This window comes from Oryx dammah, unplaced genomic scaffold, assembly GCF_014754425.2.
Source record: "Oryx dammah isolate SB20612 unplaced genomic scaffold, SCBI_Odam_1.1 HiC_scaffold_5, whole genome shotgun sequence".
In the NCBI taxonomy this organism is placed as follows: domain Eukaryota; kingdom Metazoa; phylum Chordata; class Mammalia; order Artiodactyla; family Bovidae; genus Oryx; species Oryx dammah.
The window spans coordinates 18,350,533-18,363,439 of NW_024070189.1; positions in this window are offsets into that span (position 1 = coordinate 18,350,533).

Genomic DNA, 12,907 nt, shown 5'->3' on the forward strand with positions numbered 1-12,907 from the left:
GTTTCCATAAGAAAATCTCATTGATTAGCTCAAGGTTTGAGAACTTCCAGATGTTCAAGCTAGATTTAAAAAAGGCAGAGAAACCAGAGATGAAATTGCCAATATCTGTTGGATCATTGAAAAAGCAAGAGTTCCAGAAAAACATCTACTTCTGCTTTATTGACTATGCCAAAGCCTTTGACTGTGTGGATCACAACAGACTGGAAAATTCTGAAAGAGATGGGAATACCAGAACACCTGACCTTTCTCCTGAGAAATCTGTATGCAGGCCAAGAAGCAACAGTTAGAACTGGATATGGAACAACAGACTGGTTCTAAATTGGGAAAGGGGTAAATCAAGGCTGTATATTGTCATCCTGCTTATTTAAGTTCTATGAAGAGTACATCACAAGAAATGCTGGACTGGAAGAAACACAAGCTGGAATCAAGATTGCTGGGAGAAATATCAATAACCTCAGATATGCAGATGACACCACCCTGATGTCAGAAAGTGAAGAGGAGCTAAAGAACCTCTTGATGAAAGAGGAGAGTGAAAAAGCTGGCTTAAAACTTAGTATTCAGAAAACTAAGATCATGGCATCTGGCCCCATCACTTCATAGCAAATGGATGGGGAAACAGTGGAAACAGTGCCTGACTTTATCTTTAGGGCCTCCAAAATCACTGCAGATGGTGACTGCAGCCATGAAATTAAGACACTTGCTCCTTGGAAGAAAAGTTATGACCAACCTAGACAGAATATTAAAAAGCAGAGACTTTGCCAACAAAGGTCTATCTAGTCAAGGCTATGGTTTTTCCAGTGGTTATGTATGGATGTGAGAGTTGGACTATAAAGAAAGCTGAGCACTGAAGAATTGATGCTTTTGAACTGTGGTGTTGGAGAAAACTCTTGAGAGTCCTCTGGACTTCAAGGAGATCCAGGGAGATCAGTCCTGAATATTCATTGGAAGGACTGATGCTGAAACTGAAACTCCAGTATTTTGGCCACCTCATGTGAAGAACTGACTCATTTGTAAAGACCCTGATGTTTGGAAAGATTGGAGGCAGGAGGAGAAGGGGCCGACAGAGGATGAGCTGGTGGATGGCATCACCGACTGAATGGACATGAGTTTGAGTAAATTTGGGGAGTTGGTGATGGACAGGGAGGCCTGGCATGCTGCAGTCCATGGGGTCGTAAAGAGTTGGATACGACTGAGCAACTGAACTGAACTAAGAAAAGTTCAGGTGGGAGCAGGTACCTCAACAGAAAAGGGAAAGAAGTCTGCCACTTGCAGTTTATTTCCTCCTGCTGCTTGAACCTCTGGCCTCCCTACCAAGACTGTTAACACTCTCACCCGCATTAAGATTGTTCTGTTTATTTGTACTTCAATCCTTTACTATAACCTCAAGCACAGCTTGGTTTTTCATATTTTACCAGTGGCAGACCAGATTTTTGTCTCAAATATGGTTAAATAAGTTGAATATATCTAAATGTTAAAGAAAAACCTACCTATTTGTGCTTAGTAAAAATAAAGGAAAACAAATTGAAGATATCAGTAATATAAATGGAAAGAACATTTCAAAAACAAGCTCTGTCATTTAGTTCTAAGACTTTGGATGAATTACTTAAATCTCTGTTTCTGAGTAGTAAAATGGAGTAAATAATGCTGAATTTATGCATACATTCACCTACATCTACAGACATTTCTGCTTTATAGACAAACATTTTTGAGTAAATCAAACATTTCTAACTACTTTTCCAATTTCAATTGTCTTATTCAGACTGTAGCTGTTTTCTATAATGTCATATTTCCCCATAAGAATTCTTCCCTTTATGAAGTTTTTAGTGAATGTTATTTTAAGAATGTTTTACTCTACTGAGAAGCAATAGAAAAATGTGATACTAAGATAGCACAGATATAGAAGTAATAAATATGGTCTCTAAGATACAGCCTAAAAACAAAAAGCTGTGTTTTCTACCACTATACCAATTAAATGACAGAGACAATCACTGAAATATAGCAGAGTAATTTTAGATCTTATTTTTAAAATGTGTGCATTGCATTAAACCTCTTCCTAGTTGATAAGTTTTTAAAATATGTATTGCATACTATTACTAAATGGAATATATTGCCCTGATAAAAGTTAGATGTTTTAAGGCATTCTGTCAATGTAAGCAAATGACAAGTGATTCTAGTCCTAATGTCAGTCTGCTAATCATGACAGCTAATCAGTCCTGGCATTCTCATGGTTCAGTGGCCAGCAATGGAGTAAATGGCCAGTCTTTGGCATTAAGGAGATAAATACTTCTTAGTCCAAACTTTGAAAAAGTTTTGCTCCATGCCCTTTTAGACAATGACTAGCTGTTAAGCTCAAAACTAATTAACATTTCAAAAACTAGTGTTAATCAGTATTAGGAAGACTCAAGGGAAACACTTCTCTGCAGAGACCCTTTTCTTCCTTTGCTTTAAAGCAATAACTTCTAAATTATTACTTTAATTTTAAGTTGTGTTTGGCATATAGTAAACAAACCTAAAAATCAGGAAGCTGAAAGAAATGGAATCATGGGTTGTTTCCTTATTTCTTAGTCTTTCTAATAGAGGCAAATCCTATCACCCTGATTTTTGCTTGTTTATAGAAACTAGCTCAAATATGTGCAATAATCTTGTTCTTTAATATGGGTCCATAAACTCATAGAATGTAGGAGTGGTTATAATTTATTCCCCTACAACATTACTCTTTTACTGCTGCTATCTGCAGATTTAGAAGTAGGGCTGATATACTGTCTAGCTGTATGAGATTAAAATAACCTGATTTAAAACTTATAAAGTTTGGAGGTTAGATGTTTGGAGGTTTGGAGATGGTCTTTGCAACTCAGATTCCTGGCCGCTGCCTCATCTTACACAGGCAGACACTGAGGCCCATGGTCAGAGAAGCAGCTAGTATTGGGCAGGCATTTGGAATACCAGTGCTTTCAATTCTGCTCTGTTCTTCTGAGTACTGGATCAAATGAGAGTAACCACGTGTTTAAAATTCCAGTTTCATTTAATTGGGATAGGTAGGTAGTAATGAGTCTCTACTAGCCCATGAACTTAAAACTGAAACATGTAAGATCTTTGGAGAGATTCTGTTTTTCTATAGACATTCAAGTAGGCAATGTGCCTCCTTTTGGGACTAGAATCTGTATGTCTTTTAGTTGGTGGGTGGTGGCATCTTGGGTTACATATGGGCTTGGGACTTCCCTTTTCCCCTGATTAATAACTGTGTATCCTTATAACAAAGGTTATCTTTTCTATAAGGTTTTCATTTCCCCCCTATGAAAGGAAGATACTACTACTTACCTTATGCTCACTGAGATCCTGAAAAGAGATAGTATACATATTCTTGCCTGGTACATAGTAAGTTTAATAAATCACTGAAATAGATAAGGGGATATTTAAATGGTATTTAAATGGGTATTTAAATGATATTTAATGGTCTGGACGAACTGGAAAAATGATGCTCATGTCATGAAACGCTAAGGTACTCCAAGTTGCCTCTGAGACCATGGATGCATTTGTGGGGGCACTTTTTCCTTCTGAGCTGGTTTTATCAAAGAAGCTGCATGTGACAATATAGATGTGATGTGTTCCTTGATAGCTTGCCCTTAAAAATGAAATAAGGGGACCCAGAGTGTTCATGGGAAAAATAATCTAAGACCTCATACCTGTGAAGATTTCAGATAGTCACGGTGACAGCAATGGGAGCAGTGACTGACTCCCCCACCCCAACCCAAGTCTACAGATTGAATCTCACAAACTGAGTAACAATTATAATCTTGAAGCCTTGAATAATTCAAGATTGTGGGGAAAGCAATCTGAGGTTTCTGTTGGTTGGCACAATGTGCTCATCTTAGTGAATTGTCTCTGTCCCTGGCAGTCCAAGGCTTTGTATTGCTTTAATTGCAACCTTGAGAGTTTTGCAATGAATTCTTGTATTAAATGACCTCTAGGCCAGCAGACTTCCAAGAACATTTGGTTCAGCCACCCAAGATGAAACACTGCTACTGCTAAGTCACTTCAGTAGTGTCCGACTCTGTGTGACCCCCTAGACGGCAGCCCACCAGGCTCCCCCGTCCCTAGGATTCTCCAGGCAAGAACACTGGAGTGGGCTGCCATTTCCTTCTCCAATGCATGAAAGTGAAAAGTCAAAGGTGAAGTCACTCAGTCGTGTCTGACTCTTCGCGACCCCATGGACTGCAGCCCACCAGGCTCCTCCGTCCATGGGATTTTCCAGGCAAGAGTACTGGAGTGGGGTGCCATTGCCTTCTCCGAGATGAAACATGGTTTCCCTCAAATCAAACTCATTACTTACACAGGAAGGGCTCTTTGGATTTAAGTATAACTAAGGAAAACTAAAATTTTCCTCACTCATTCTTTAAAGATATTTTGCCAGTACCTTTAGTCCCAGTCACAAAAAAACAAAGGAAAAAGAGTAGTGACCCTGCCCTCACGCCTCTTTCTCTGAATTTTAGTAAAGACAACGGGCAAAATAAGAGAGTACCATCTTCCTACAATTTGTTATCTTTAAATGGAGTTTCTGGAGGCTTGAAACTCATTGACTCTATCTGATATTGAGCCTCCAGGGCCCAGCATGTGTGAGTGGCTCACTGTAGGGACTATAAGTAGTTATGGTTTCCGTCCTTTCTTTTATCCTGTGTAAACTTCAAAATCATTCTGTAAGGTAAAATTATCATTATCACAATTTTACAGTTGTGGGGGAAAAAAGCATTCAGATATTAAATACTAGCTAGTAATCAGAGGAGACAGACCACATTTTTACCAATAAATTTCAGGCACTGCAGATATAAATAATGTAGAAAGAGAAAAATCTGCCCTCTTTTCGTATTATATTTTCCGTTGAGATAAACATTCTTAAGGACCTGGTACATGCATTATTTTCCTGTAAATGTGAAACTATACTCTTTAATAGCTCATCACGGTATTAGACAAACCATATATTCATAAGACATGCCTGCAACTTACTTTCTCCCAAATTTGAGGTAGGTTTTTTTTTTTTTTCTCGAAAGTTTTATCCAACTTGAATTAAAAAAAAAAAAACTGCACAAAGTTATATACAATCAGCCTATTCTTTCTTTATACATCCTTCTAGTATATAAAGGTTCATATACTTGAATTCTTACAGTGCTAAAACTTTCTCTACAATCATTCTGCATCCTAACTAGTGCTTTCCTAGCCAACTTTGGCCTATTACCTCAGCATCAGGAAGTAAGTTTACCCAAAGGCAAGAAGACTTTGGAATTAAATAGAACTTTTCAACTTGGAAGATCATCATTTTCACTTATTCCCAGTCTTTCCCGATCTTTCAATTATTAAGTGCATGGAGGTAGCTGTACCTTCAATCTCTTAGACCGCATGAAAGAAGAGAGAAAAGTCATCCAGTGATAACCATAGGGGTAGTCAATAAATATTATTGGCTGTTATCATCATTGTTAATTATCAGTAAAAGCAAAAAGCACGTTAAAAGACTAAAACTATACTTAAAGATCTAAATGAAACATATTTTTAAAGTTACTTTGTACATTCTGACTGGTGTGAAGTGGTACCTCATGGGGAGGGGGGTGGGAGGGGGGTTCATGTTTGGGAACGCATGTACACCCATGGTGGATTCATGTCAATGTATGGCAAAACCAATATAGAATTGTAAAGTAAAATAAAAAATAATAAATAATAAAAAAAATAAAGTTACTTTGTGTAAAATGATACACAAAGCTTCTTTGACCATCTTTTCTAAGTATGTTCTTCTGTTTTCCATCATCCGTGGTCATTTTTTTTTAAATTTACATGTTATGTTTTATTAACTCTGCTCATTTCCTACTCCCCCTGCAAGTCTCTTAGCATCATGAGGGCAGGGAAAGCATCTCTTTGACACTGAAGTGCAGCTCTGGATAACCAGTCCCAACACAGTGACTGTGGATAGTTTGTTGTTGTTGTTCAGTCACACAGTTCTGTCCAACTCTTTGAGTCCCCATGACTGCAGCAGGCCAAGCCTCCCTGTCCCTCACCATCTTCTGAAGTTTGCCCAAGTTCATGTCCATTGCATCAGTATGCCATCCAGATGTTTCATCCTCTGACACCCTCTTCTCCTTCTGTCCTCATCTTTCCCAGCATCAGGGAATGAGCTGGCTTTTTGCATCAGATGACCAAAATACTGGAGTTTCAGCTATAGCATTATGAATATTCAGGGTTGATTTCCCTTAAGATTGACTGGTTTGCTCTCCTTGCTGTCCAACGGACTTTCAAGAGTCTTCTCCAGCACCATAGTTTGAAGGCATCAATTCTTTGGTGTTAGCTTTCTTTATGGTCCAGCTCTCACAAATGTACATGACCACTGGAAAGACCATAGCCTTGACTATATGGACCTTTGTGGACAGAGTAATGTGTCTGCTTTTCAACACACTGTCTAGGTTTGTCATAGCTTTCCTGCCAGGCAGCAATCATCGTCTGGTTTCATGGCTGCCTTCACCATCTGCAGTGATTGTAGATCCCAAGAAGAGGAAATCTGTCACTACTTCCCCTCCCCCTCCATCCCCCCACCCATTTGCCATGAAGTAATGGAGCGAGATGCCATGATCTTAGTTTTGTTTTTTCTTAATAGTTTAAAAAATATTTTTTTAATAGTGCATAGTTTACAGTCCACTTGATATTTGAGTCAGTATTCTTGGCTTCACTCAGTTCAAATTACACTAAAGAAGAATCTATTGAGCTTGGCAACCAAACATGAAAGAGCAGTGCAAAAGGCCTCATTATAGCCTAGATTCAAGGACTTCCCTGTGTCTATAGTCTGTCCTCTTTCTCTTTATATCTCTTCATCCTTTGAAGGCTTACTATGTGGCAAAGACCATGACTGCTTAACAATACAAAGACAGCAGTCTTACAATGTTTTGTTATCCATAGGGAAATAGCAAGCTGCCCTGGAGAAAGATTATTATTGGCCAGGCCTGAGTCACATGCATAAATCCTTGATAGAGTGGAGAGGTACAGATCAGCACCCCTTGCACCCAGAGAAACCAGTACTGTTATCAGAAGGGGAAAGGAATGTTGGAAAGAAAAGGAAAAAGAAAAGCTCTCTATAACATACATGTACTTAGTCGCTCCATTGTGTCAAACTCTTTGCAACCCCATGGACTGTAGAGCCAGCCATGCTCCTCTGTTCAGTTCATGAGTCTCCAGGCAAGAATACTAGAGTTGGTAGTCATTCCCTTCTCCAGGGGAATGTTCCTTACCCAGGGATCAAACTTGGGTCCCTCACATTGCAGGAGGATTCTTTACCATCTGAGCTACCAGGGAAGTTCACTACAACAAAAAGACATTAAATCAATTTTCTTAACATTTGATTATATAGTCTGAGATTTTTGAAAGCTACAAGTATCTTTAAACATTTTTTTAAGGAATAAATTTAAATGTAAAACTTGGTCCACTTTTACATAAAATCTTTGGTTGTCAAAGGATGGCTGCTTTAAAATAGTCACATATTAAGGTCAATGGAGACAAATGTCAACCATTGATATCACCAGCTCATTCCCCCATTGTGGCAGCAGAGCAACTGCTGAATGGGGAAATAAGTAATTGTTGGAGACCAGCATGCTGGAAAGAGGACATAATTGGAAATGCTTTCTGTAAGTCTATCTTTGACATCCTTGTCATGGAAGCATTCAAGGAATAAACATGAAAATATATTCTTCCACAACAATTTCTGGGAGAAAAGTGGCATAAAACCCAATATTACATAAAAATCCAACCACACAGAATGTAAAATACAGATTAGATTTCAATATATCCTTGCTATTTAGAAAATGACCCCATGGACTGTAGCCTACCAGGCTCCTCCATCCATGGAATTTTCCAGGCAAGAGTACTAGAGTGGGTTGCCATTTTCTTCTCCAGGGGATCTTCCCAACCCAGGGATTGAACCTGGGTCTCCCAAATTGTGGGCAGATGCTTTACCCTCTGAGCCACCAGGGAAGCCCAAATGAAACTTGAAAGTGAAGTGAAGTTGTTCAGTTGTGTCTGACTCTTTGCAACCCCATGGACTGTAGCCTACCAGGCTTCTCTGTCCATGGGATTTTTCAGCAAGGGCACTGGAGTGGGTTGCCATTTCCTTCTCCAGGGGATCTTCCTGACCCAGGGATTGAGCCTAGGTCTCCTGCATTGTAGGCAGACACTTTACCCTCTGAGCCACCAGGGAAGCCCTTTTTAAATCAAATAATAATATCACTGAGCCATGTTTGAAACAATTGATGCAATATAAGGCTTATCATTCTTGAATTGTTTTTATTTTTATCCCTTGCTACTCTACCTTCTGTGGTCATGAAATGAATGGATCTGGGTGACTGGTTTGAGAAACTTGTCATATTTAGCTTCTGACAGTTCTAGAAAAGTTATTTTTAGAATAGAGGATGGCTGCCTCTGAATACCTAATGTTTACACTGAAATTCCTTTGGCCTTTGATCTTACAAAATTATATAGAAATGTGTGTTTTTTGGTACTTGATAGCACATATATTCAGAGAAGGCAATGGCACCCCACACAGGTACTCTTGCTTGGAAAGTCCCATGGATGGAGGAGCCTGGTAGGCTGCAGTCCATGGGGTTGCTAAGAGTCAGACTGAGCGACTTCACTTTCATGCACTGGAGAAGGCAATGGCAACCCACTCCAGTGTTCTTGCCTGGAGAATCCCAGGGATGGGGGAACCTGGTGGGCTGCTGTCTATGGGGTCACACAGAGTCTGACACGACTGAAGCGACTTAGCAGCAGCAGCAGCACATATATTATTTCAAAAATAGTTATGAAAGGGGAGGGTAACCCTAGTGTGATTCCTTGACTTGTGAATGGACATGCACAGGGTCGTTAACTGATGGAGGAGTTTCTCCGAGGAAAATCTTTGACCGCTTTGATAAATGCATATGATGATTAAGTATGTGACATTGTTCCCATTTATTCAGGGCTGAATCAATCAGTGTCCCAAGTCAGCCTGATGCAATGGGCTACTCTAGATGTGGTCTTCTGAATAAGACAGAGTGTTAAAATGAGGTCATGACCACTTTTCACGGTACTTTTTTTGCTTGGCCACATTCCAGCTTCGCTAATTAAAGTCTGTCTGTCTAAGCTCCCTTTACAGTTTTAATTGGGTATGTTATTTCTTGTGAATTGTATGGAATTGTTATTCACTGTCATAAGCAGTGGCTGTATTTCACCAGAGAGGTGGTTGCATTTCATCATTGGGATCAAAGGAAGGGAAACGTGAATATAACTTTCTTAAGAGCACTTTGCAAGGCTTTGAGCTCTTCGGAAGAAAGTCCCCCAAAGGAAAATAATGGGGTTCCTAAAATGTAAAGTATTGCTATTATCATTGTTGAAAGAAAACCTGAAGATTGAGAATGTGTTTTCTGGTTGAGATTAGGAAAATCATTTTACTATTTTAGGAAAAGGGCATAAATATGAAAATTACAAATTTAATGGAAAAAATAATTTGGCTGTGAGATGTCTCCATTTGTAGGGGAAGAATTGGAACTTCTAAGTCTTTCTGAGGAGACATTCGGTAGAATATACTAATTTCTCAGTATTGAGACATCTACAACTGCTCCTCAGCTTGTACTAACTGAGGCTTTATTTACAGTTAACTTTCCCCTCCTTCTATACAGATGACAATCTATATTGAACAAATATACTCCTAGACAAATGATAAATTTTCACATCACACTGAGCCTTTGTTTAGCCTATTTTTAGTTACCTTAATTGATTGGTTGAGTCACACTTCTTGTTGGGTGGGAGGTCACACACACACACACACACATGAAATAAGAGTCTCTTTAGCACAATGGTTGTGTGGGAGGAAAAACAGGTTTTTTTTTTTTTTTTGCTCCAGACATAATAACCTATAAACTTAATGGCTATTTTCTATGTATTTATATTTTTAGAGTTAAGAAATGAGGTTGATTTAAGAAAATAACATAGAATACCTTAAAACTGAGGGTAAAAAAGAAAGAATACAAATAGATGAGATGGAAATGTGGTTTAAAAATTAATTCAAAGTTTATGTATTTGCTACAGATCTAGTTCCAAGTTAACTCCACATTTCTGTAGTGGACCCAAGAAAACTGAAAACATAACTTTAGTTGCATAGGTCCCGTCTCTCTCAGATAAAACACAAATTGCTCAAGAACAAAGTAATACTTCTCTTGCAAAAATCATTTTGTTTCTCCCTGACTTGAGATTCCCATGAAGAAATTGAGCTGCAATTTAATAGCAGCCTCAAAAATACCTTTACAGGAGACAATTTTTCACAGGACTATTCACTACATAGATCTTAAAAATAAATGCAAGTATTGTACAAAAACACAAAGCCAGGAATTTGGTCCTGGTTGTCCAAGTAAACCTAGATAACTCAACTCTATCCCACACTTGTCTGACTGCTCAGTTTGTATTTGTCTCTTTCTCACACTGTACTGGTATCATTCTGTTTATTCAGTTACATGAGAATAGTGATGATGTCTCATATGAATTGTATGTGTGTTTCTATATACAAACATTTACATGTAACATGCATATCCAGTATAAAAATCCCTCATAAGTTTCTATCTCTGCAGCCTGTTTTATTTTGCTTTGTTATACTTATCACTTACTACTACTTGAAAAAAAGTATGTCTGTGTCTCTCACATGTACACATACATGCATACACACACGTTGATTTCAGGAGCACAAAATTAGATTAATCATAACCTTTGGTTTTTAACACATTGCCATCTTTGGTTCTTACATGGTCCTCATTTTTATCTATTCATTCATTCAGGTTATAATGAACACCCTTGAACCCAACATTCAACCCCTAGATCCAAAACATTAAAAATAAGTTCCCCTAGTGTGTTCTTTCTCTCTTTTCTAATTGTATATCTATATGTAGCCAGATTTTTTCATATACTTTATTTAAAGTAACATTGCAATAGATTGGATGCTGAAGCAGATATGAGAATTTGTCTTCTGTAAGCCAGACATTAAAAAGATATGTAAAAATACTAAGGTATTTCACTCTTCTCACTATTGCTTATTTTGAAAGATGCTGTTATTTCTATAAAACTTATTTTTTAAATTTTAATGAGTTTGTTAAAATATTTTTGAAATTTTTCAGCTTTAATTTCTAATATAGATAGGTTATTTCTACCAATATCGAAGAAAAGACTGCAAATCTAAATACTTTTTAAGAATATAGATGAGACCTATTGTGAAAAGTTTGAGAACAACTTCTTTTGGGGAATACATTTTCAGTATATAACTATAGACATAAAAATCTTGTGCTTATCCTTAATAAGAGACATTGATATATTCATTCATCAAACTGTTATGGGGCTCCTGCTATATGTCAGGCATGGGGCATGGTGCTAGGCTATTGGAATGCAATAGTGAAAATTGCATATGTAATCTTTTCCTTTGCAGAGTATAGTTGGCCTAAGTTGGAAATTACAAAAGAGTATAGGCTGTGGTTTCACATAAGAGGAGATTTATTGTATTAATATTATTTAACTTATAATTATAATACTATTATGGGAAAACATAATTACTGACTAAAGTGGACTAGAAAAACATATGTTTTAAGCAATATTCAAATTTTACTCATTCTTAGATACATACACATCTAAATAATTATTTTAGAAATCAGAGATATTAATGTGTTTAAAAGTAATCATTTAAATGTAATGCATTAAAATAAATAGAAATAAAGTGTAGAGCTACATATTTATTTTAGAAATGAAATTCAGAAGATTGCATCTGAACAACTAATCCAAAAATAACCATTTTGATTAGAAGTTTAATGAATCAATTTTTCTCTGGTTATATTCAGTCTAATATACTATTACTTCATCAGTGTTAATATTTTTGACTAATAACGACTTAGTTCCTTAAATAGGGTATTCTTAAAAAATATAGTAACATGCCCTATTCTACTCATTTACCTATTAATGAGTTAGAATACATATATATATATTTTAGCCAAAAGCAATCTAAAAATAAAGATATGTATAAAATAATTCTAAGATATTTCTGAATCCATAAATTCGAAGGAAAACAAACCACCTGAAAGGAAACACACACTGATTGGAAAAACACTCATTTGCTTTCTTTGATTATTAATTGAAATCTATACACCAAGCTTCATACATCTGGGCATAAGATGTCCCCCAAAGCCTCACATCGTATCTGTTCCTGCTGTAGGTTCCTGAGAAGACAATCCACAGTGAGGTGCATGCTTGCTATAAATTGATGGCGTTTAGAATCCTGAGGTGAAACCAGCAGAGACTGTAATGCTCACTTCATTACCCTGTCACCATCTTGGATTTTACCTGCTGTTTTGTATATTGATTTGGTACATTTTTACCCTATTGATATAGGCTTTTGTACCAAATGGCTCTCCTCGTTCTGCTTAGCCATCCTCCTAGGTATTTTCACTAGGTGTAGAGGTGTAGGGCATTGTAACCCATAATGTAATTATGATTTCTTTTATGACTGACATCCTTCACACAGTACGAAAGTGTAATCACAGGCCCACCATTAACGCCCCTTAAATTATATCTCTATGCTGAAGAGGGAAGTCTTCCCTGGTGGCTCAGACAGTAAAGAATCTGCCTGCAGTGTGGGAGGCCTGGGTTTGTTCCCTGGGTTGGGCGTACCCCCTGGAGATGGGAATGGCGCCCCACTCCAGTTTTCCTGCCTGTAGAATCTCATGGACAGAGGAGCCTGGAGGGCTCAAGTCTACGGGATTGCAAAGAGTTGGGCACTACTGAGCGAGTAGCACACACTAAAGAGGGAAAACCTGCTGTTTGCATGATGTCTGGAGGCCTGAAGTATGGTTTCATGCTTTTGACACTATATTGG